Below are 24,539 nucleotides of genomic sequence, written 5' to 3' on the forward strand. Positions count from 1 at the left end.
AAACTTGAAAAATGGAGAGAGGAGAACGAACTGTTATAGATAGGATTTGAGGTAAGTTTTAAAGGATACATGGTTCTTGATGTATTCCAGACTATCCCTTGGACATTTTTTGATCTGTGTGACAGTTGTGTGTTATATGTTTTACGACCATGTGGTCTTCCTGCTTTGATGGAAAGAATTGGATATTTATTCTCTACCTACACTATAATCTTTTAAAAAAATTCTAATTTAAAAAATTTTTAATTTTTATTGTATTTGATTTACAGTGTTAGTTTCCAGTGTAAAATGACTCAGATATATATATCTGAACATATATATATATATTCTGAACACATACACACACATATATATATATATAAAGAACATATATATATATTCTTTTTCATATTCTTTTCCATTATGGTTTATTACAGGATATTGAATATAGTTCCCTGTGTTATATGGGAGGACCCTGTTGTTTCTCTCTTTTATATATAATAGTTTCCATCTGCTAATCCCAAACTCCTAATTTATCCCTCTCCCACCCCCTAAAATATAATCTTAACATTTTTCCATCTATAAAATGATAGTAGCTATATAATTTGAGATTTATTTAATTCAGTGGAGGCAGACCTTTTAAGGTTGTAGAAATGACTTGTCACATTAGCCCATTCTTCTGTGTTTAAGAATGGAACCATATCCTTTGGGGGGGGGCATAAAAGTAAAGATTAGGCTCCTGAGATTGTTTGAGTGCTTTATCATGTTCTAGCTGGTGATATTCTTAACCATTTTATATGCAGCATCTGGTTTATACGAGACCCTATAATTAGTCAGTAGTACTTCTTTGCCCTGTCTTTCAAGATTTACAGTGTACCTCAGGTGGTGTCAGGTAGCAGGCAGAAGACTGAATAGCTAACTCTCTTAATTTAGGAAAACTTTGTATTCTTGATACCAATATTGTTAAAAATAAAATGTGATTAAAAATCATTTTCCCTCTTTGTTTGATATGATTGATAACTTTACCATCTGAACTACCTAAGAAGCGTAAGCTTCTTGGGTGTGGTTTTATTCTTAGCATAGCTGGGAAGAACCTAAGCTTTAGAGGGGTTAGGTTTGTGGTGTGTTCTGGAGTGTTATGCAAGGAAGAATGATTAGGCCAGGTGCCTTTCATGTCTGTATCTGCCAGAGTAAAAAGCTTTAGAGACAAGGGTTTGTCTCAGTAAAAGTTTTCATGTGTTCTCCTCTCAGGGCAAAATGGCTTTTTAATACACACAAGAGTCCAAATACTTCATAGGTAATCAATCTTAAAAAAAGACATGTTTGTTTTCTGATAAGTTATCAAATTGATACACACTTCTTTTGTGTTCTGCTTAAACTCTAATTATCAGAGAAATCTTGTTAAACAGGATTTTTTGAAATGAAGCCCGTTAATTACATCAGATCCTTTGGTTTTATGTGGAACTACTGTTATCGAATGAATTGAGAGCTGATTGTGCAACTGTTCTTTTGGAAAATTCTTCATCTCAAATTTTGCTTCAGATCCATGACTTTTAATGCTAACGGCGTGAGGAGAGGCAACACAAGATATTTAAGCCTAATTCTTTTCCTTAAAAATCTCTCAGTGATCAAATTGCCTTGAAGAGTAGATCCCAAACAAGGGTTTGGGATTGGTTAGTTTTAAGACATTTTATCAAACATTCTTCTAAGGACAGGTCTATGCTGGCTATACCCATAGAAATCAAAATTATCAACATAGTGATGACAATATAATTAGCCACATCTATCAGCAGTGTATAATCAACCATATCATAGGCTGCTGAAAGGTCCACTGTGGTAAAAATTCTGCCTCTACCTTTCACTCTCATTAATGACTTAAGGATTTTGGACTGAACTCTCTAAGTGACCTTAAATCTAACCTCAGATCTACTTTGTACTTCTAGGTAAATAGTGTGCAAAATTAGGAAACTAGATCAAAACGTAAGTCACCTTACAGCTAGGATAAATTATAGTAGATTTAGAAATTAACAGTAAGAAGTTTTAGTGAGTAGGACCCTCAAAGAAGGCCAAAGTTAGTGTCTGTTGCATTCAGACTTTTTAAAAAACTTTGTCTAAACTGATTCTATGTAAATTGTTCATGCTAAGTATTTGCATTATATAGTTCTATCCCTTTGTACTTCCTATTTGATGAAGTTTTCAAACTGTGGTTTGCTAAGGGGGAAAAAAACCCAAACCCAAACCACATAGGACAAATTGAATTACAAACCTGGTGTGGTCCTTTAACTCAATTACATCTAATTTGTGTTATTTTAGTCATCCTGGGTGGCAGCTGTTCTGTATGATTGCCCACAAACATTTTCAATGAAAGAATTTGTCCTGATTATAACTGCTTAAGATTGGTAGTAGCCTATTTTTATTTTAAGGCCAAAGTTATAGATTAATTTTGTGTTATCGGGGCCATTTTAAAAATTGAAAATTTAGTTGGTTTGTTCTTTGAATTGACTTAAAAATAAGCATCTAATGTTTATTTTAAATATTGATTTTTAAGATAACTTCACCTCATTTTCTTATTTCTTAAGCTTCTACTTAAGCTTCTCCTAAAAATATCCTCTTAATTACTTCATTCAGGCAGTTATCAATTTTAGATTTTGATATATCTAAATAAATATTTTGACATTATAAACCAACATTTGGAATGATCTGTAAAGAAAGACAGGAAAGAATATGGATTTAGGATTGTTCAGTATAATTGAGATGGAGGTTTCAGTTAGGATTGTTAGGATTGAGTCTAAAATGCAGCTAAATTTACAGATATGATGAATTTGTAAATTCTTCAGATTTTATAGAAATTGAAGCCAAAGGGACTGATGCAAAAAGTCACAGGAACCACTTATATGAATAGTGTCTAACAAGTGATACTAACTTGTCCTTCACTCATCTTTCTGTCTTGAATAATCACTTATTTTCTGGGGATTCATCTTCTGAGTAAAATATTCCATTTATGTCATTGAGTATTACTAACTTGGGTAGTAAGAGGACACTTAAATGCCTTTTTTTTTTTTTTTTTTTTTTTGTCTTTTTGCCATTTCTTGGGCCACTCCCGTGGCATATGGAGTTTCCCAGGCTAGGGGTCTAATCCGAGCTGTAGCTGCCAGCCTACGCCAGAGCCACAGCAATGCGGGATCCGAGCCGCGTCTGCAACCTACACCACAGCTCATGGCAATGCTGAATCGTTAACCCACTGAGCAAGGGCAGGGATCGAACCCGCAACCTCATGGTTCCTAGTCGGATTCGTTAACCACTGCGCTACGACGGGAACTCCTTAAATGCCTTTTTAATATTAGAGGTGAAATCTGCAGCATATATAGGTGCCCAAGAGAACATGCATCATAGAAAGACTAGTTTTTTGAGGTGGGAGACAGTGCTAGGTAGGGAATTATAGTAAAGAGATACTGCCCAACAGAGAAGAAATAAATGAAAAATCTTAATTCCTTAAAATGTTATGATATGTGAATATGTTTGGTATGTCTTTGGTAAAGACATTATCTTTCTACTACATTCAGTAATTTTAAATTAGGAACTGTACATCTACTATAGGTCAGATATTATTCTAGGTACTGAGACTTCAAAGATCAATAAGCTACAAGTCCTTGCAGGGAAGGAACTTACATGTATAGGGGATGGGAAACATGTAAATAGTAATTTATAGCACCAAGTTGTAGGTAATGTGATAGAAGCTTGAATAAATTCAAAGCTTCTTCTTTTGCTAGTGGAAAGTATAGGACTAAAGTTAGTTATGTCAGGTTAAAATGTAGGCATTTTTAAAACAATACTACTATATGTGAGACATACCTTTCACGAGCCATTTAGTCAGTTACTAGTTGACCTGTTGATTTAGGAATAAAATTAGGTTTGTCGTGTCTATCAGCTGCCTGCACTATTTCCCTATCATTCTTAAGGAAGAAAGTAGCAATTTGATCACCTTTTAGTCTAAGGATTTTCTTGTACATTAGCTCATTTTAATTAGCTGTGAACTATAACAAGTTAAATAACGTTTTAAAAATCTTTCCTCATCCTATATTCTTTTACTTCTGATTCTATCTACCTATCTATGACTTGAAAGCCTCCCACCCCTTGTTTTTCAATGGCAGTTTTTTGTTATTTGTTTTAAATCTCTCCTGCTTTTCTAACCTTATTTGATGTCCCTTTTGTTGGCTTCAGTCTAGATTAGTTATCTATTGCTAAAACAAGTTACCCTAAAATTTGGTGGCTTAAAGCAACGAACATTCATTATCTTACTGTTTCTGTGAGCTCGTAATACCATATCTGTTTTATTCACATGTACATGATAAATATTCAGACATTCAACAAATACTGTTGAATGCTTCATAAGTGAATGCGATTATTCTAGTATCTCATCGCTTCACACCTAAATGATCTATCTACTTCCTCGTTGGCTTCCAGTCTTTATCCCCATGCTGCTGTTAAAGCGCTCTTTCTAAAGAAATTCATGCTGCCTCTTCTCTGATCATTAACCAGCTGTGATTCTCATTGGACTAACTTTAAGTTTGTTATTTATCTTCTTGGCATTCAAAGCATTCCATATACTGGCCTCATCTTATTTATTCAACCATGTTTCTTAACAAACACCTGCTTTTGTTAAACTCTTTATTAATACCTTATATCAACCCCCAATCCCATCCATAATACTATGTTCAATTTTATTTTTTTTCTCGCCTTTGTTACAGATTTTCTCCCAAATCTTATTGATTCCCTCTTTCAAATCTAATTGTGTTCCTTTCACCTTTTCCATGAAGTCACTTTGAACTTATCTGGTCCACTCTAGTTTTTAACCTTCCAAACAGTGTATTTTTTTTATCTTAAGTTGGTTTGAGTTAATTTCCCTTCCGAACTAGAATTCCACTTATCTGAGAGCAAAATTCTTTTCCTTTTTGAGCTCTAGTATACTGAGTCTATAAGTACATATTGGTTGATTGAGAATTAGAAAGCTTGACTCACCTGTAAAAAACCCTCTTTGCAATGCTGCTGGATGAATTTTAACTCCCAGAGCCATAAATGAGGATGAGCTGGGGTTTCAGGACAGTTTGGAACTATTTCATCATTTACCTGGAGACATATTGCTCTATGAAGTGATCAATTTAAAAAATGCTCCCTCTAGCCAACAATCAAAACTGGCTTTTAGCCTTGAACTATCAAAGCAAAACTTTCACAGTTGCCTAGAGCAGAACAGGTATTAATTAAGTAGCAGGCAGTTCAAGGTCTTTGATCCCTAGCCTGCCTCAGCTGTGGCCCTGACCAAGTCCTTTGGCATAGATAAGCAGAACAAGGAATTTACTTTTATCTTTTCTTAAAAAGTTTCATGGATTTGATTCACAAAGAAATAGTAATCATAGAAATTTTGTGTTAGCATCTTCTCATTCACCTAGAAGAGTTAAAGTTAGATAATAATATTAATCAAAGTAGAAGAACACATATGGCTGAAAATATTGTTGGGGCTAATTGGGTTCCATAATACTTGATATTACCAGCTATTTTGCATCTGCTCTGGAAATGAGGCCTGAGAGTCAGTGGGAAACAAAGCTCTAGGTCTTTTGGTAGCTTTAGGTTTAGTTTTGAAATAGGAGGGAGGGGGATAGGGCACAACTTAAAAAAAAAAAAAACTCTTGGGAACACAAGAAAAACTGGTTGGAACCAACTAGGTCCAAGATGGTGGGAAAGTCAACTTCCTGTGGACCTCCAACCTCATTATACACTCATTGTAATACATTAGCTAAATGACAGGCCCAGGGGGCCAGGACAGTGCTGAGGCCAACCATAAATCCTGGAAATCCCCGCTCCTTCCCCGAAATAGTTGGAATAATCTTCTCACTCATTCCCACTCATTTGCCTATGAAATTACCCAGTCCATAAGGAATCACCACCCCATATTTTGTGACCTCTTGGCTTCTGAGGGGGCACACATTCTGTGTATCTCTCTCAGTAAATCTACTTCTTACCTGTTACTTGCCTCTTGCTGAAATCCTTTTGTACCGATACACAAAGAACCTGAACTTTTTTTTCTTTTTCTTTTTTTTTGTCTTTTCAGCGCCGCACCCGTGGCATATGGGGGATCTCAGGCTAGAGGTCGAATCAGAGCTGTAGCTGCCAGCCTACACCAGGCCACAACAATGCTGGATCCGAGCCGCATCTGCAACCTACACCACAGCTCACAGCATTGCTGGATCCTTATCCCACTAGGCAAGGCCAGAGATTGAACCTGTGTCCTCATGGATGCTACTCAGATTCGTTTCCACTGAGCCATGACGGGAACTCCAGAACCTGAACTTTAGTAAGGCCTGAGACCGAGTAGGTGATTTTAATTTTTAAAAAAGTAGATTCAAATCCCAATCTGAGTTATGCAGTTTCAATTTCTAACAATATTTTCTTGTATGTTCTTATTTTTTGATCTCCCTCTTTTTCTACCTTTCTGTTCCTCTTCACTGCTTCCCCACAAAGCCGTAGGTAGGGTATTTGGTCCTGGTTAGAACATAAGAGGAACATTAAAATTTTCATTACAGCCATCTCAGATTTCTTTTTAGGAGTATTTTTGGAGTATTTATAATATCAAGCCTGTGATTTAGGTTATTATTTGCAGTTTGGGTTTCCCTGTGGCTAAATTACTGGTGTTTATACAAAACCTTTTTTTCTCTTGTTATTTGTTCATGTAGGTGTTTTGAGCCAAGATTCCGGTCTTTAGCACTGGAATATTTGAATTAGAGAAATTAAGGAAGGCGAAAAGGTTAAAGCCCTTGATTCTTGCCTCTTACCCTTATAGCTAGTGATTTTCGTATGTATGTCCTGGAGCAGATAAGGAATATCAGTTGTGAATTTACCTGGTTACTGCCCAAATCACTGTTAATTCATATATGCTGCCTCTGCATTCCTTCCTCTAGTTTCGAAGTGCTCTCAGGGCCTCCTCATACATGCTCATCCAGTGATACTAGCCCTGAGTAGTACATCTTGTAGTTTTCTTCTTTTCTTATCCCATCCTCCTTCCTACCTAGTGCACAACCTCCAGTTACACTTAAAGGTAAAAGATGAAGAAATAGGAGGAGAGAGAGTGAGCAAGGGGCAGAGACACATAGGAAAAGTGTTAGGAAGAGACAAATATGAGTGTAGAGTCCTCAAAGGACTTGCTGCCCTCTCCAGCTGCTGCCCTACTCTGCCTTGTTCCTGTTGTCACCGCTTTCCATCTTTCTAAAAGGAGTTTAAAATAAAAATTACACACATTTGTTTGAATTTCAGTTCTCAACACTCAAAAGTGCTGTTTTGAACATCGCCGATGACGTCCTTCAATCAGTCTCAGGGCTTTTGCTTTGTTTCTCTCTTCCTTTGTTGCTCTGCTGCACTTTCTACAAATGTGAACATTCCCTTCTTGCTAAGAGGGGACGCCGTATTGACTACAACTTCTGCCACATGAAACCTTGTCTAATCAGCCTCGTTTGAAAGTACACATTTCATTTGATGACATTTGCAAATTATCCACCACCCCCCCTTGCCCCGGAACTTGCAATATGAAAACGCTTCCATATGCTAAGAGCTAGTGTCCTCATTTTGCTGAAGGAGAAATGAAGAAACAAAGTATTTTACTGACTTGCTGTTTTATAAACATGAAGCTGCAATGTGGGCAGATGAAGCTGTGGCAGCCCCTCAGAGTTCACTGTAAACAACTTCGCAGCCCTGAGGCCCCACTACCCTTCAAGATGTTTTTTTGCTTGGAGAGCTGTTTTTGTTCCACAAAAGTAAATTGTTAAAAACGCAATTGTGACTTGTATATGGTTCTGAGATATTCCAATACAGTTAGAATACTGTATCAGATTCTGATTTCTAACAGATATGGATTTTTCTTTTTTTTGTCTTTTTGCCTTTTCTAGGGCTGCTTCCCATGGCATATGGAGGGTCCCAGGCTAGGGATCCAATCGGAGCTGTAGCCGCCAGCCTACGCCAGAGCCACAGCAAGGCGGGATCCAAGCCACATCTGCGACCTACACCACAGCTCATGGCAACGCCGGATCCTTAACCCACTGAGCAAGGCCAGGGATCGAACCTGCAACCTCATGGTTCCTGGTCGGATTCGTTAACCACTGCGCCACGACGGGTACTCCGGATATGGACATTTCAACTTCCAGATTCTTTGTCTATCTCAAGGCATTTATTTCAATAGCCACTTCTCTGGTCTGGGTCCTAAACACCACATGCCTGGATTATAGTAATAGTCTTCTTACTGAGCTCCCTAACACTGGTCATTCTCCCTTTTAACCTGTCCTATCTGGTTTTGTACAACAAACTTTGTGAAATAACTTTATGTCCTTTCCTATCAACGGATCTCATTTATATTAATCTCAGCACTATTAAGAAATCTCACCAATTTCTCTCAAAACCAGACTTAAAATTTCCTTTATGGAGTCTTCCTAACAATCCCATCTGGCCCTGCTTTCCACAGTACTTTTCATCCAGGCTCCTACTCTATTACATGTAATTGATTTATTGAAGTTTTTTTAAAATTTTAATTGTTGTTTCTTTTCTTTTTCTTTTTTTCTTTTTCTTTTTTTTTTTTTTGTCTTTTTGCCTTTTCTAAGGGCTGCTCCCTTGGCATATGGAAGTTCCAAGGCTAGGGGTCTAATCAGAGCTGTAGCCACCGGCCTACACCACAGCCATGGCAATGTGGGATTGGAGCCACGTCTGTGACCTACACCACAGCTCACGGCAACGCCAGATCCTTAACCCACTGAGCAAGGCCAGGGATCAAACCCGCAACCTCATGGTTCCTAATCGGATTCGTTAACCACTGAGCCACGACGGGAATTCCTGTTGTTCCTTTTCATGTGGATATCAGTGTGATAGAAATACTATTTTTTTGGAGTTTCCTGGTAGCCTAGCAGTTGAGGATTCAGCATTGTCACTGCTGTGGCTTGAGTTGGATCCCTGGCCTGGGAATTCCTGCATGCTGTGGGCACAACTGAAAAAAAAAAAAAAAGAAAAAAGAAAAAGAAATGCTGTCTTCTACTTCTTTTGACTGGATTCTAATACACTTCTGAGCAAATAATGGATATAAAATAGACATTCTGTTACTACAGGTTTTCAGTTAAAAATTGTGGCTATTTGTGTAAATTGCATAAATTATCAAGTGGAAGAGCTGAGTGATGGTACCCGCACAATGCTTAATATGTTCTGGAGACTATAAAATCAATCCTACTGAAGTCTGTCCTTTGTCTTTAAAGATTTATTGCTTGGTTTTTAGAATTTCACTAACTTAATTGCGGTAGTGGTTTCGCAGTGTGTATCCATGATTCAGAGCTCATCAAATTGTGCTCTTTAAATATGTGCAGCTATTTTATAGGTCAATAAAACTATACCTCAATTTAAAAAAAGAAAAATATTGTGAAGAGGTGGTAAAGGTATAATTTAGCAGCAAAAGCAACATCACTTAATGTATATTTACATTAGCATGTTAAAAATAATATATAAATATCATATACATTTATGAACATAAATATAACAACATACACATTATTGAAGAGACCCTTATGTCTCCTGCCATCTTTAGTCTTAGAGAGTTGCTAGAATGTCATCAAGAAGACCATTTTATAAAGGAAATTGTTATACCCTGGGCATCCAGCACTCATCTTTCATTCTGCATAGAGGATCTGTACAGCTACAATGGTAACAATGAAAAAAAAGGAATAGCAAATTTATTTTTTAATTCTGATGGACCACTTCAATCTTTGTCTAACTATCAATATTTTTCTTTTTTCACTTTCTTGATAAAACCTTGTATTTTGCTGCTTCTTCCTAGTGTGTTCTCTTAAACCAACTTATTACTAAGATAGGGAGTGGATCCAGAAAAACCATGTAGAGCTATTGGATGATATATAGTTAAACTAATTTACAAAACAATTTGGGGGATGGAAATTACTGCATTTTATCACAAATGAGGAATGAAAACCAAGAAATACAGTGATTAGAGTAAGTCTAAATCAAGCAGAGTGTTAAGATTCTCTTTTTAGTTCATATATTGGGCTTAATTTTTCCATTATGAAAGTGAGATCAGGTCTCATTGTTCTCTTTATTTAAAAAATAAAGGAATTCTATGTAAGCCAACTTATGTCACCATCAGTCTGAGTAAAAGAAAATAATGAGTTTCTGATACCACTGAGGTTTAATGACACCACTTCTGACAGCTCAGCACTAACTTGTAACAATGCACAATATATATACAAATTTGTTAGTGTTTGCTCACTGCAAACTATCACCATATTACCAAGGTGCAGACACTAGAGATGCATGATTTTTACTTCCTGTATGTAATGATGTTTAAGAGATACTTAAACTTGATTTTAAAGCCCTGCAATAATTTGTCTAAGAGCCTACAGAGTTATTAGTTCTTAGGGTGTTTTTTGTTTTTTTTTTTTTTTTAAGTTCTCATTTATAGTAATGAGCATATCATATCAATTATCTGATTTTTTTAATATTTTGGAGGAAAGAATGTGACCAGCTGGCGTACTGTTACTGGATGAAATAACATTGAAATAACAACGGCAAAATAAGTGCCTGTGCAGAAAATTGTTAGGCATATCTTGATGGAAAAATCACCTTGACAGATTGAAAACAACTTTAGCTGGTTCTTAGAAGTTATAGCTAAGTCCTGATAAGTAATTTAGGAATGCCTTATGTATCTTCCTGAATTAATCCTGCAAAACATTGCCAGGTAATAATTATTATAAACGTTGTTGGTTTTAAGCCACCTTACTTTAAACACAATTTTCTCATTATCTAGTTTTTGTTCCTCCTTGATTTTATATTCAAGATCTTTAAACAATCCATCATCAAACTTTTATCCCTTGTGTCACTGTGCCTCTGTATGAATTGCCAATGTTTCTATGATTTTTCTCCTTTGTTTTCTCTGTGTTTGTTCAGCTGGACCCTTTGCTTTTCTCTTTTCTCTCTTTTTTAACCCCTCTAAGCCCTACAGTGCTTTAAATGACACATAAGTTAAACCTGTCCTGACATTCTATTCATACATGTTAGATATGCCTCTTTTGTGCCTAGAGTCGTCTGTGCCATCCATCACCAAGGTAGAGGCAGGGGGAGAGGCTGCCCAGGATGGACCATGGTATAGGAAGAAAATATTAGAACTTTACAAATATTTTTAAATCTCATCTTGGTTAATTTTTATTTTTTTGTGTGTATATGTTTTACAATATACATGATAAATTAGTATCCAGAAAGAAGACATCAAATAATTAAAATATATATATATATATGAGAGGGTGCATGCTCCAAATGTTTTCCTGATGGAGCACACACTGGAGAGTTAGGGGACCACTTATCTATGCTGGTGATCATATAGCTCAAGTTGTCAGGCCTGTTTCTTGTAAAATTAGGTCTAGGATTGGGTTAGATAATTTCTAAGGTCTTCTTTAGCTTAAATGTTCATTGGGTTAAAAATTTCATTTTGTAAAAATTTCAAGCATAAAGAAAAGGTACGAGTATGCTATAATGAACTCCCATATGCCATTCACATAGTTTTGTCCACTGTTAACATTGTGTCACATTTCCTCTTTCTCTCTCTCTCTCTCTTTTTTTTTTTTTGGCCACACCCATGGCATGTGGAAGTTCCCGGGCCAGGGATCAAACCCTCAACATGGCAGTGACCCAAACCACAGATACGAAATCCTTAACCTCCTACACCACCAGCGAATACCCTTTTTCTCTCTTGAAGACGTATATACATACATATCATTGTCATTTTGTTCATTTGCTAGTAAATTGAAGAGGTTGTTACCATTTACCCTAAATATTTTAGCATGTGTCAATTAAGAACAGATACTCTTTTACATAACTACAGAATATTGTCAAATTTATACTGGATTGTTATCTAGTATATGGTCTGTGTTCAAATTCTATATATTGTCCCAGTATGACAATAAAAAGGTCGTACTGTTTCTTCCCCAATTTTAGGATTGGAGCACAGGAACTATTTTTGTCATGTCTCTCCAGTTTTCTTTGCTGGAACAGTCTTTTAGCTGTTCTTTGTATTTTATGTCACTGACATTTTTGAAGAATATTGGTCCTCAATTTTGCAGAATGTCTCATTTGGGCTTGCATAATTTTTTCTATTCTATCTTGTTTTTTCTTTTTTGGTAGTTTAATTCTGTCTCTGTGTATACGTGCTGTGTGCTCATGTGTGAGTCTCTTTTCCAAACCAGATTGTACGTTCCTTGGAGACAGTGGTGATTCATCCTGTTCATATTTGTTCTTCACACTTTCAAGCATATATAATACTTTGCCTATAATAAATGTTAAACATATTCACAATCGAAAGTTCTTTCATATTCTGTAGGTTCACAGGGTGCTTCAAAACATACAGAGAAGGATATGTCAGATTAATTAAGTCCCAGTAATTAAGGATGTCAACAAATGCCATTGAACAATAGAGGCATTATGTTTTACTTTATTGAGTCTTGAGGGAAATTAGCTATTGCCAAGTGTAATACAATATGGGGCATCCTCAGAACACTGTGAATCCTGTAATAATTGATATATTTCTTTTCATCATTCCTCTGAGGAAACCCGTTGCAATAATGTTTGACCTCTTTTTCATAAACAGAGTTCCAAAATAGCATTTGCATCTGGTCTGGTATTTCAGTGAGCTGTGAAATTAGGATGAAAGTTCTTAGACATAAAAAATATATTTCTCAAAATTGGAAATATCTAAGGTTGTCAAGAGAAGGTGTTTTATTATCCTTAATTATCCTTTCATTATCAACTACGCAAAGTTATAAGAAAGTGACTCATCCAAAGTTTTCAGGGCAAGCACAAGTTAAAAGTTTTACATTTTAAAATCAGCATCTGAAAATATGCATTGTAGTCTTTTAGAGGCTCTGATTTCCTGAAGACCCATCCATTATTTGTAAAGGTCCATAGTAAGGTTAAATTTATTATTTAGGATTATTTAGTATTTTTAAATCAATAGGCTTTCAGGAAGTCTTAGAACATGCATGGTTTTCTCTTGTACTGATGAATGGTGTTTAATACACTGGTTTTCTTAGTATTGACTTCCATAACTATTTGTCTGGGGCAATTATTATCTCAGTTGATTATTTATCTCTGAAGGCCTATTCTAACTCTACATTTATCTGAACTTACCGAATAACTCCTCATTACTCAGCACATACTTTAGTGAAGATATTCTTAGGAGTAACGGCTGACATTCTCCATATTGTGGTTTGTCTGTGTGTATGTGCCTGTGGATAACTTGGCAATCACTTCCTCGCAAAATAACAGTCAGCGTGGTTCAGCCAAAGTTTAGAGGAGTGAAATGACTGAAGTGGGAGTTTTTCGTATAATGCCAAGTGATACTCTCCTTGGTTCTTTCTTATTGAATTACTCAGGTGGTAGGTAGTGTTTCATTGCCTTGGAAGGCATTAAAACCACAACAATACAAAGCAAACAAACAAAGCCCAACAACAACTGACAAACAGGAAATACCAGGTAATTCAGATGTTCTACTTTCTTGCCACAGTGTGAAGCCAAAAACTCTTCCTGTAACTGAAAAATGTATGCTTAGATCAGAATCTGATTTAGAGAATGAAAAACATTTTATCTGTTTTTTCCTGGATCAGGTTTAATAGAAAACTGGTGGTGCACTAATCTTTTCATAGCCATGTCTTGGGAATATTCCATATGTTTGTCAATTTTTTTAAAAATAGAGTTTTTTGAGGCTTATTTCTGCTGCAGCAGGAAGAGGCACTGTTACTCACTGAATTGTATGAATTAAAGGCCTGATCAAGGAACAGGCCATTGAAAATGATGGGCCCTGCAAGATTTAAAATGCTTTGATCTTCTGTTTTGACATGATGAGTTTATCTTTAATTATATGTGATGATATTTGATTACTGTACACTTAGACTATTATAATGTGGTTTGTAAAATGTAGTTTGTACTATAACATAACTTCAGCACGCATTTTTTTCGGTAGTTACGGGTTTGCTGAGATGTTTTAGTTTTGTTTAAGCGCAAACTATTAGGTTTCTGAATTAGCAGACACTTAAAAAGTAAAATATTTGGCCGCCAGGCAAGGTATCTTTCCTGTACCATAAGGATTATCTATGTGCTCTGTTAGACTCAATGTCTTTTTTATAGAAGTAACTTATGTATGGTTATTAATTCCTGATCTATCCAGTAACTGGCTGGTTGACTTTAGGCAATTCTGGACCCTTGAAAAATGAAAGCCTTAGGCTGGGTGATAGTCCAGGTGTCGACTCTGCAATTCTGTAATTCTACTATTTTATGATGTCCATGATAGCTGTAATACAGAATAAAGTAGAAATTTATGACACATTTTCTAAATGAAAGATGTTTGTAAAATATTGCAGAAGTTAATGGTTTTTGATTTTTGCATTTTGATATGGAAATGAGATACTTAAAAAAAAAAGCAAACCCACAATAGCTTTTTCATTTTTGCAGGGGTGGGGCAGTGGATTGGTGGGCAGCCCCAGTGTAAGGCCACAATTGTCAGAGAACTTTCATTTGGAATTTCCTGTGTTATGCCATCACCTTAGCCTTGAGGCTATGAGGGCTTTCTTTGAAATTGCCTGATTTGCTTGCTTGCATTTACATGCCGATCCCTGGATTTTTGACAATTTAGGCAGTTGTGTACCCTGCCTATGAAATGTCCTTAAGAGTTTGAACTGGATTCTAATTCTCTAGAGGAAATAACAAAATGATTCTTTTGGAAAGGTAACCAGTTAAAGTGATTTGATTCTTAACACCATTTAATCAATTTTGCCAACATTCCTAATGGGACAATCAAGCCAAAAAAAAAAAAAAAAAAACAAAAAAAAAAAACCGCAAAAATGAATAGACTAACCAAATCCTTCAAGTCCAGTGGCTATTTGGGTGATTTTTATTAGGGAACATAATATTCTATGTGTTTTTCCTGAAATTTGCTTATCTATGTTAAATGACCGATTCTTGCTTAGAAGATGTCTTCTATTTTAAGAAACTTTTTCCTAACTATAGTTAGAACCCTCTAGAAACATGCAAAGTCCTGGAGCTGTAATAGAAACTCAATAAATATTTAAGTGAATTGCAATCTCAGAAACATTTTCCATGAACATGAAAGATTTAAAAGACTGAATTAATCCTTAAAGTTGTGAAGCTTCCTAACAGATGCTAGCGTATCTTTGTAGGATTTTAAATTCTGATCTGTCACACCTAGCAATTGGGTATGAGTCTTTGCTGCCTAAGAATTAGCCATTGGTACTTTGATTTGATTTTTTTTTTTAAACTTAAGAATTAACGGTATCTTTTATCTGTAAGTACTTAGGGATTTTCTTTTAAAGCTAAAGCCTATAAATACATATAATTTGTAGTAAGTAGGTGATAGTGAAAAGCAAAACCAGAAAGGTATAGTTGTTCAGCTGCATCTCATACTACTCTCGTCTTTGCTCACAGACTACTGCTGTGTTAAAATTTTAGCATTTGTTTCTTTTTAGAGAGGGTAGACAGGTGAAGTCTTAATATAAACCATTTTTAGACAGTATAGACAGTACCATATACTAATGGAGAAGAAAAGTAGTACAGATAAGTCAAAACAGTAGATAACAATTGCTCCTCTTTATTGATAAAAAGAACATGGAAAAGGCAGTTGGGAACTGGAGCTAGATGGGTACTTAAATCTGGAAAACCTGTTGATATCTTTTTACCCTCTGTGTCTGTGTGCAGCTTGGTTAGGATCCCTTGAGATGGAGCTTCAGGCAGAAGGATGGGGGTGGGGGAAGAGAGAGGACAGCTCACTGATCCTAAGGCAATAGCATCTGCGGGTTCTCTGTCTTTCTTATTCCCTACAGCTAGTGAATCTGACATGAATCCTCAGTGTGGTTCCAGGTTAGATGATTTAGTAGATCAGTACTCGGAAAGAAAAATGATCTCTAAGGAGCCAACTTGAGTTTACAAAAAAGTGTTATGGTAGATTAACCTAATTTCATTCTCTTTGAGCAGGTTATTCGCACAATACAAATGGCTGATTTTATGTAGCTTTTTGGCATGGTCCATCATGGCATCATTGTAGGCAAGTGAGGCAGGAGTAATATGGTATGATAATACAGTTATGTTGCTATCTAACTGGTTGAACAATTATCCGAAAGAGTGTTAACATGAAAGGAAGACTTTGGGATACTATAGGAATCTGTTTTTGGCTTCATGTTATATAATATGTAAACAGAGTTAAAAGAAAATATAGCTGGCACACTGATCACATTTGTAGGTAATACGCAACTAGAGGAGACTGGCTAAAATTACTAGGTGATTGAGACAGGAGTCCGAAAGTTCTAAACATAAGGGGATGGTGGGCTTGACCAAGAAAATAAAATTTACTGAGAACAAACTTGTAATGTTATGTAACACCATGTATTGCAGAATGGGGGAGAATGGCTTAGATGTAGGGGTGGAAAACAAAGACTTAACACCCTTAACTGAAAACTCAAAGTATTATCTTAGGCTACATTACTAGAATGTCTCGAATAGTGTTGGTAGTAGTTTTGCTTTATTCTACTTTTATCAGATTATTGTTTTTCTAAAGATTATAACCCTTTTAGAGTGACAAGATTGGAGTTTCCTTGTGGCACAGCAGGTTAAGAATTGGCATTGTCACTGCAGTGGCTCAGGTGGCTGCTGTAGTGTGGGTTTGATCCCTAACCCAGGACTGTCCATAGGTCTCAGGCGTGGCCAAAGAAACAAACAAAAAAAACGGTGATAGGATTCAAGCACTCCCAGGAGAAAATGGCTAAAATGATAAGGGGATTTTTTTTTTTTTTTTATTTAAGTAAGCTAAAAAAAAGAAGGGATATTAGCCCCTAGGGGGGTCATAATAGAATCTTCTAATCTTTGATGGGCAATTCTATAGAAGACAGGTTAGAATGAGACTTTGAGGCTCCATGACATAAAATAATCACCATTGGTTATATGTTATATGGAGATAGATTTTGGCTTCATATGAAGAAGAGTTTTCTGGTCCTTAGAGGTGTCCAAAATAATGGAATGTGTTGCATTGGGAATTCAGTAGTGAATTTTCCAGAGTACCGTGAAATTATTTTCTGAGCCTGTGGTAACAAAAGATATTTATTTATCCAATAGCAAATAAAACTAATTTATTTCTGAGATGCAGCCTGACTTTTTTTTTTTTTTTTTTTTTTTGGTGGTGGTCTGTTTGCTATTTGTTTACAACCAGTATTACTTCCTGTCACTTGGCTAAGAAGCAGATCATATCTTTGACCGTAAGCTGAGAGGCTGTAATCATCTGTATACATTATTACCAAAACACGCTTGTTGCTTTTACAAGGAGCTTTATTCTTCTACTCACTCCTAAAATATCTTTCTGAAATTAAGAGAGCTTAACATAGAGGTTAGAAGGGAAAAATAATGTTGTTTCCAGGAAACTTTACTTATATATATGATACATTTTTATTAGCTCCAAGACCGAGATGATCACATGGCAGCTATTAGAGGAGAGTAGTAGGAAATGAACACACACAGACACATCAGAGTATCCCAGTTCATTGGTTGTGCACTCATTCATTCTTTTACTCATTCAGTCATTTATAAATATTTTTTGGCTACCTGATAAGTGCTAAGCACTTTGGCAGGTGATAGAAAGTCAATATATATCATAATTTCTCTCATCAAAAATGAGCCTGTTAATAGGTTCTGTCCCTTATAAGTTGCTGAGAAGTACTTTTATTTTATGTAATAAATATCATTCTTTATTTTTTTATTTTTTTGATGATATAAACTACAAAGAAAAGTATAAGACAAACTCTGGAAAATCCTGAGTTTAACTCTAGATTGTATGTAAAAATCACAACTTTGTCTACTCTTCAGTATTAACATTTCTTTGAAACTGAATTCTCAGGTGGAACTGGGTTTTTCAGAGTTTCTCTTCATTTCGTGTTAGCATTTTGTCTGTTTTCTTCTTTGGATTGTTAATGTCCATGTTTCTCTGTAAATACTGTATGAGGTTTAAAAACATACTAAATACTATTTTTTGAAGAAAAAAGCATTTCTTGCTCTCTTGGCAAAATGTTTTTGGCTAATAATGTGCATTATTACTAGGTAGACAAGAATGATCTTGAAAAAAGAAAGCTTTTGAAATATTAAACCAACAAAGGCATCACCTGCAGGATAAATTAATAGTTGTTACTTATTCCCTGGTTACGCTGCCAAGTTTTATAGTTAATATAAGATGATTGCTCTCTATATTTCATCTTGAAAGTACACCTATTAATATTAGCTTATAAATCATTATCACACCCAGGGAGGGAAGATTGGTAGTATCTAGTTTTACAATTAGAAATATAAAATAAGAAGCAGGTCCTCCTCTGTGTGACTATAGCCAAGAAGTGTTGAAAGCAGAGAGGGGTCCCCATTGGTTGATCTTCAAGTTATCTATACATGTCTAAGACTTGCTGCTGCCATGGTGTCTTTCTCTGAAGTTCTCCAGGATTCTTTGGTGAAACATTAGCTCCCACCAATTAGTCTTCCCATCCCCAACTTCGGGTCTTCTCTAACACTTCCCATAATCACCTCAGGTTTGCAGAGAAATGGAAAAGTTATTTATGCACTTACATTCATAGCAGCATTCTTTACAGTAGCCAAAAGATGGAATCATCCAAATGTGTAAAAACAGATGAATGGGTAAACAAAATGTGGTATCCGTATACAATGAAACATCATTCAGCCTTCAAAAAGGAGGAGTTCCTATGTGGCTCTGTGGGTTACGGATCCAGCATTGCTGCGGCTTGGGTTGCTGCTATGGTGTGGGTTTGATCCCTAGCCCAGTAACTTTCACATGCCACGAGCATAGCCACAAAAAAAAAAAAAAAAAAAAAAAAGAAAGAAAGATCAAAAAGGAAGGACATTCTGACACGTTAAAATATGGGAGAAACTTGAGGACATTTATTCTGAGTGTAACAATCCATTAGTCAAGACAAATAGTATATGACTGCATTTATTTGAGGTATCTAGAGCAAACTAAAACTCACAGACAGAAAGTAGGATGGGGAGTTCCTGTTGTGGCTCAGTGGTTAATGATCCCAGCTAGTATCCATGAGGACGCAGGTTTGATCCCTGGCCTCGCTCAGTGGGTTAAGGATCTGGCATTCTGTGGCTGTGGCATAGGCCATCAGGTGTAGCTCTGATTTGACCCCTAGCCTGGGAACCTCCATGTGCCTCAAGTGCGGCCCTAAAAAAAGGCAAAAAAAAAAAAAAAAAAAAAGAAGAAGAAGAAGAAGAAGAAGAAGAAGAATGGTAGTTGCCAAGGGTGGGGAGGTTGTTTAATGGGTACAGAGTTTCAGTTTTGCAAGATGAGAAAGTTCTAGGGATTGTTTGCACAATAATATGAATATACCTAACACTGCTATATACTTATAAATAGTTAAGATGGTAAATTTTTTGAAATAAGTACTTTACCACAATTTAAAAAACTTTAAAAAATATTTCAAAAGATTAGCTAAATAAAAGCTTTCCTTTTGCATTTAAAAAAATAAAAGGTTGAAAAGAAATGAAAAAATAAACACGATAAAAAAAAAATGGCCTCTACCACAACAGACCAGTCTCCAGCCAGTTTCTGGCTTTGACCTTCAGAATTTGGACTGTAAGATAAACTTACTTTAGGATATAACTAAGTCATTTACTCCACATGTGCAAAACGGAACTCAGGATCTTTTCCTCACAAATTTTTCTTGCTGCTGCTGTCCTGTGTTAAAAATGTCAATGTCAACTCACATTTCTTTTTGTCATTTACCCTCCAAATACTACTGATCACCAAATCCTGCTAATTATATATTCTTCACCTTTCTGTTATCCGCTGTCTCCACATCACTGATTTATTTATTGATTGATTTAATTTATTCATTGAAGGAATACAATGTTAGCAGTCCTTTGTGCTAAACTGTTCTAATTGGTTGAGATGCATCCATAAACTTCAGCAAAAAAAGATCCCAACCTTCATGAAGCTTGTGAGAAAGATAATAAAGATTAGATCTTAGAGTTAAATGAATTTTATGTATTTAGAAGGCATTAATGCCATGAAAAAAGAAAAAGTAGAGTTTTAGGATCGTGGGGGGTGTGGAAAGAGTGGGGTCTATATAGACCTCATTGGGAAGATAAATTTTGAATAAAACCCTGAAGGAGGTAAGGGAATGAGCCATGAGAATATCTGGGGAAAACCTTTCCAGATAGAGGGAATAAGCCAGTGCAAAGGCTATAAGATGAAAGCATGCCTGTGAGTTCAAGGCACACCAAGGAAGCCAGTACATCTGCAGTACAAGAGAGCAAGGGGAAGAGCCGTGGGGAAACAGAATTATAGATTTAGCAATGGTCACAGCATATAGGACCTTTGTCGGGGACTGGATGGAGGATGCTTTGAGCAGAGGACAGACATCTGATTTATATTTTAAGAGTCATTTTGGTTGCTGGGCTGAGAATGGATTATGTGAGCAGGGGTTGAAACAGAGAGACCAGAAAGGAGGTTGTTGGATTATTTCAGTCAAGAAATGAAAGTAGCTTGGATGGAGTGGTCAGTGCTAGTGGAACTGGGGAGATGAGGTTGGATTCTGGATATTTAGAGGATAGAGTCAACAGGCGTTTCCAATAGATTAGGTATTGGGTATAACAGAAAGAGTCAAGATAAATCTAAGGGTTGTTTTTTTGTGTCCTGAATAACTGTATTTCCCATCAACTGAGGTGGCAGTGCTGTGGGTGGAGCAGGTTTGGAAGGGAACAATGAGCCCTAAGTTGTTGGACTTGTAAACTTTTTGAGATGTATATTTGATATCCAAGTGAAAGTATTGAGTAGGTAGTCATGTGAGTTCTGAATTCTAGTGGAAATAACTTTGAGAGTGAGATGCAAATATATGGTACTTAAAACCAAAGGTGTATGTAATCCCTGAAAGAATGAGTAGATGGGGAAAATGGACAAGAGCTGAGCACAGTGCACCTCAGCCCTAAGAAGCCTAGGTTTGGGTGAAATGGGGGAAGAAAGGGATTGACAGAGCAGACAGAAGAAGGGCAACCATTGAGATAAGGTGGAAATCAAGTGTGCTATCCTGGAAGGCAAGTGAAGGAAGTATATAAGAGAGTGATTCATCACTGCCTTCGTTTGGGTTTCTTAGTCATTTCCAAGTTATACAGTATCCTCTATGTATATGTGTTATACTGTATCCATACCTCCAATCCTGTCCCCAGCCCTTTCCTTATGCCCTCTCCTTTTCCTACCATCTCTGTTATCAAAAGCTGTTTAAAACAAACAAAAATCCAAAGACACAAAAACACAAAGAAAGTCATATTCGGCAATTAAAATTTATCAGGAACTCCTAGTTGTCTCTGAACCCCACATTCCTTTTCAAGATACAGATTTTGATGATCTGCTATCTCTATTTCACTAGTCTCATCTCTGTTCCCTTTCAATCTTCTGCTTCAGCTTTACTGAATTATTTACTGACTGACACAATCTCATGCCTCTTCTCTTTCTGGAATACATTGTGTTTTCCTACCTTCATTCCCAAATTCACTTATTGAAATCTCTGTATCTTTCAGATATGAACTGGCATCACCTTTGAGTGAAAGTTTTTCTGTAGCACTTACCTTCAAGCAGAATCGACCATTTCCTTCCTCATCCCTACTATGTACATACTTTCCTCGAAATCCTTCTATTATTGTACATATATAAACACATTTGTTTGTCTTTCTCCCTCATAGGCTTTTGAGGGCAAATATTATTATTATTTGTCTTTTTATGGCTGCACCCACAACATGTGGGGGTTTCCAGGTGAGGGGTTGAGTAGGAGCTATAGCTGCTGGCCTACACCACAGCTATAGCAACACCAGATCTGAGCCGTGTCTGCGACCTATACCACAGCTTACAGCTCATGGCAATACCAGATCCTTAACCCACTGAGCAAGGCCAGGGATAGAATCTGTGTCTTCATGGATGCTAGTCAGGTTCGTTTCCGCTGAACCATGACAGGAACTCCTAAATATTATTTCTACTATATTTCTGTATCCCCAGACTCTAGCATAGGGTGTGATAAATAGTGGTACCAAGCAAATGCTTGTTAAAGGTAAACTTTTTTGCTTTAAACAGTCTCTGAAGGAATTAAATGAGGAAAAAAGTCTTTTGTATTTACTTTAACATTAAGTATTAATATTTAAATTAAATTTTAAAATAATATTTAATGTAATAAAATGTATAATTATTTAGTATTTATTACTAAATATTAAGTATTAAAACTAAGTATTAACAGTAAATGCCAGGTATTTATCAATTCTGGTATTTTTTTGTTCCCTTTTGTAGATGCAGGTTTTCATCTGGCATCATTTAACTTCATTCTGAAGAATGTTCTTTAACATTTCTTATACCACAGATGTGCTTACAATAAATTCTTTCAGCCTTTATTCTTTTGAAAAAAAAATCTTTTTTTTAACCTTTATTTTTAAAGGATATTGTTACTTAATATAGAATTCTACATCGACAATATTTTGTGTTTATATTTTCCTTTTAGCACTCAAGTTGTCATCATAGTTTGGCTTGCATTGTTTCCAATGAGAATTCAGTGGAATTCTCACCTTTGTTCTATAATTTTTTTCCTACTGCTTAAATTTTTTTTCTTTTCACATTTTAGTAAGGATGTGCCTTTGCGTAGTTTTCTTTATCTTTCTCATCATTTGTTGAGCTGCTATCATCTTTTTTTTTTCCTTCCCATCAGTTATGGTAACTTTTTGAGACTCAGGTTTTCTCTCCTTTCTTTCTTTGTTTCTTTCTTTGTTTCTTTCTTTGTTTCTTTCTTTGTTTCTTTCTTTTCTTTCTTTTCTTTCTTTCTTCTGCACCCACAGCATATGGAGGTTCCCAGGCTAGGGGGCCATTTGGAGTTGTAGCTCTGGCATACGCCACAGCCACAGCCACACCAGAACCGAGCGAGTCTGTGATTACAGCACAGCTCAGGGTAATGCCAGATCCTTAACCCACTGAGTGAGGCCAGGGATCGAACCTGCAACCTCATGGTTCCTAGTTGGATTCATTTCCATTGCGCCAAGATGGGAATTCCCCCTTTTTCTTTTTTCTTCTTTTTTTTTTTTTAACAGTTTTTCAAGTACTGTTCTGATCCCTAACTCCATCCATGGGTACTCTAGATAACATATATATGTTAAACCAGTTGATATTGTTTCACAGATAGTGAGCCTTTGTTAATTTTATCTTTCTTCTCTCTGTGCCTCAGGTTGGGTAATTTCTGTTGTTGTGCTTCAAGGTCAGTGATGTTTTCTTTTGTCTCATCTGTGACTAATTTTATCCACTGAGTTTTTCACTTCAGGTGTTGTGTTTTTCATTTCTAGGAGCTCTTTTTTTGTTTGTTTTTTGCTTTTATTTGTCTGTATATCTTTCATTTCTCTCCTTATTTTTATGTTTCTTTTGATGTCCATGAAATCAATAAAATTTAGTTCTTTTAGAGTATTTTTCTGCTATTTCTGTATCTTTGGCATTTACAAAGCTGTTTTATTTACTAATTCTTCTTTTGTTTATGAGTCTCATTTTCTTGCTTCCTTGCATACCTGAGAATTTTTTGGATGCTGGATATTGTGAATATTATGTTGTTAAACTAAGAATGTTATTGTCTCTTTCGCAAGGGTGTGTTTAACAAATTGTTTGAGTTAATTGTGAATCAATTCTTTTTTTTTTATAGATTAATTTTTTAATTTTTAATTTTTTATTAATTAAGCATTTTTATATTACTCAAATGAATTTATCATTTGAGTAGTTGTATAATGATCATAACAATATGATTTCACAGGATTTCCATCCCACAGCCCAAGCACATCCCCCCACTCCCCAAACTGTCTCCTCCGGAGACCGTAAGTTTTTCAATGTCTGTGAGTCAGCGTCTGTTCTACAAAGTTCAGTCTGTCCTTTTTTCAGATTCCACATGTCAGTGAAAGCATTTGATGTTGGTGTCTCATTATATGGCTGACTTCACTTAGCATGATAGTTTCTAGGTCCATCCATGTTGCAAAAAATGCCGATATTTCATTCTTTTTAATGGCTAATATTCCATTGTGTATATGTGCCACATCCTTTGGATCCACTCCTCTGTCGATGGACATTTAGGTTGTTTCCATGTTTTGGCTATTGCAAATAGTGCTGCAGTGAACATTGGAGTACATGTGTCTTTGCGAGTCATGGTTTTCTCTGGGTAGATGCCCAGGAGTGGGATTGCTGGGTCAAATGGTAGTTCTATGTTTAGTTTTCTGAGGAATGTCCATACTGCTTTCCACAGTGGTTGCACCCATTTACAATCCCATCAACAGTGTACTAGTGTTCCTTTTTCTCTACACCCTCTCCAGCACTTACTGTTTGTAGACTTTTGGATGATGGCCATTCTGGCTGGTGTAAGGTGGTACTTCAGAGTGGTTTTGATTTGCATCTCTCTAATAATGAGTGATGTTGAACA

At 36.1% G+C, this 24,539-nt stretch overlaps 1 protein-coding gene across 11 annotated transcripts in view; it reads left to right on the forward strand.

Moving 5' to 3' along the window:
• RAD51B (RAD51 paralog B) overlaps positions 1–24,539 on the forward strand; it is a 708,971-nt gene that overhangs the window by 110,623 nt on the left and 573,809 nt on the right. The window lies entirely within an intron of this gene.

Source organism: Sus scrofa, chromosome 7, assembly GCF_000003025.6.
Source record: "Sus scrofa isolate TJ Tabasco breed Duroc chromosome 7, Sscrofa11.1, whole genome shotgun sequence".
Taxonomy (NCBI): domain Eukaryota; kingdom Metazoa; phylum Chordata; class Mammalia; order Artiodactyla; family Suidae; genus Sus; species Sus scrofa.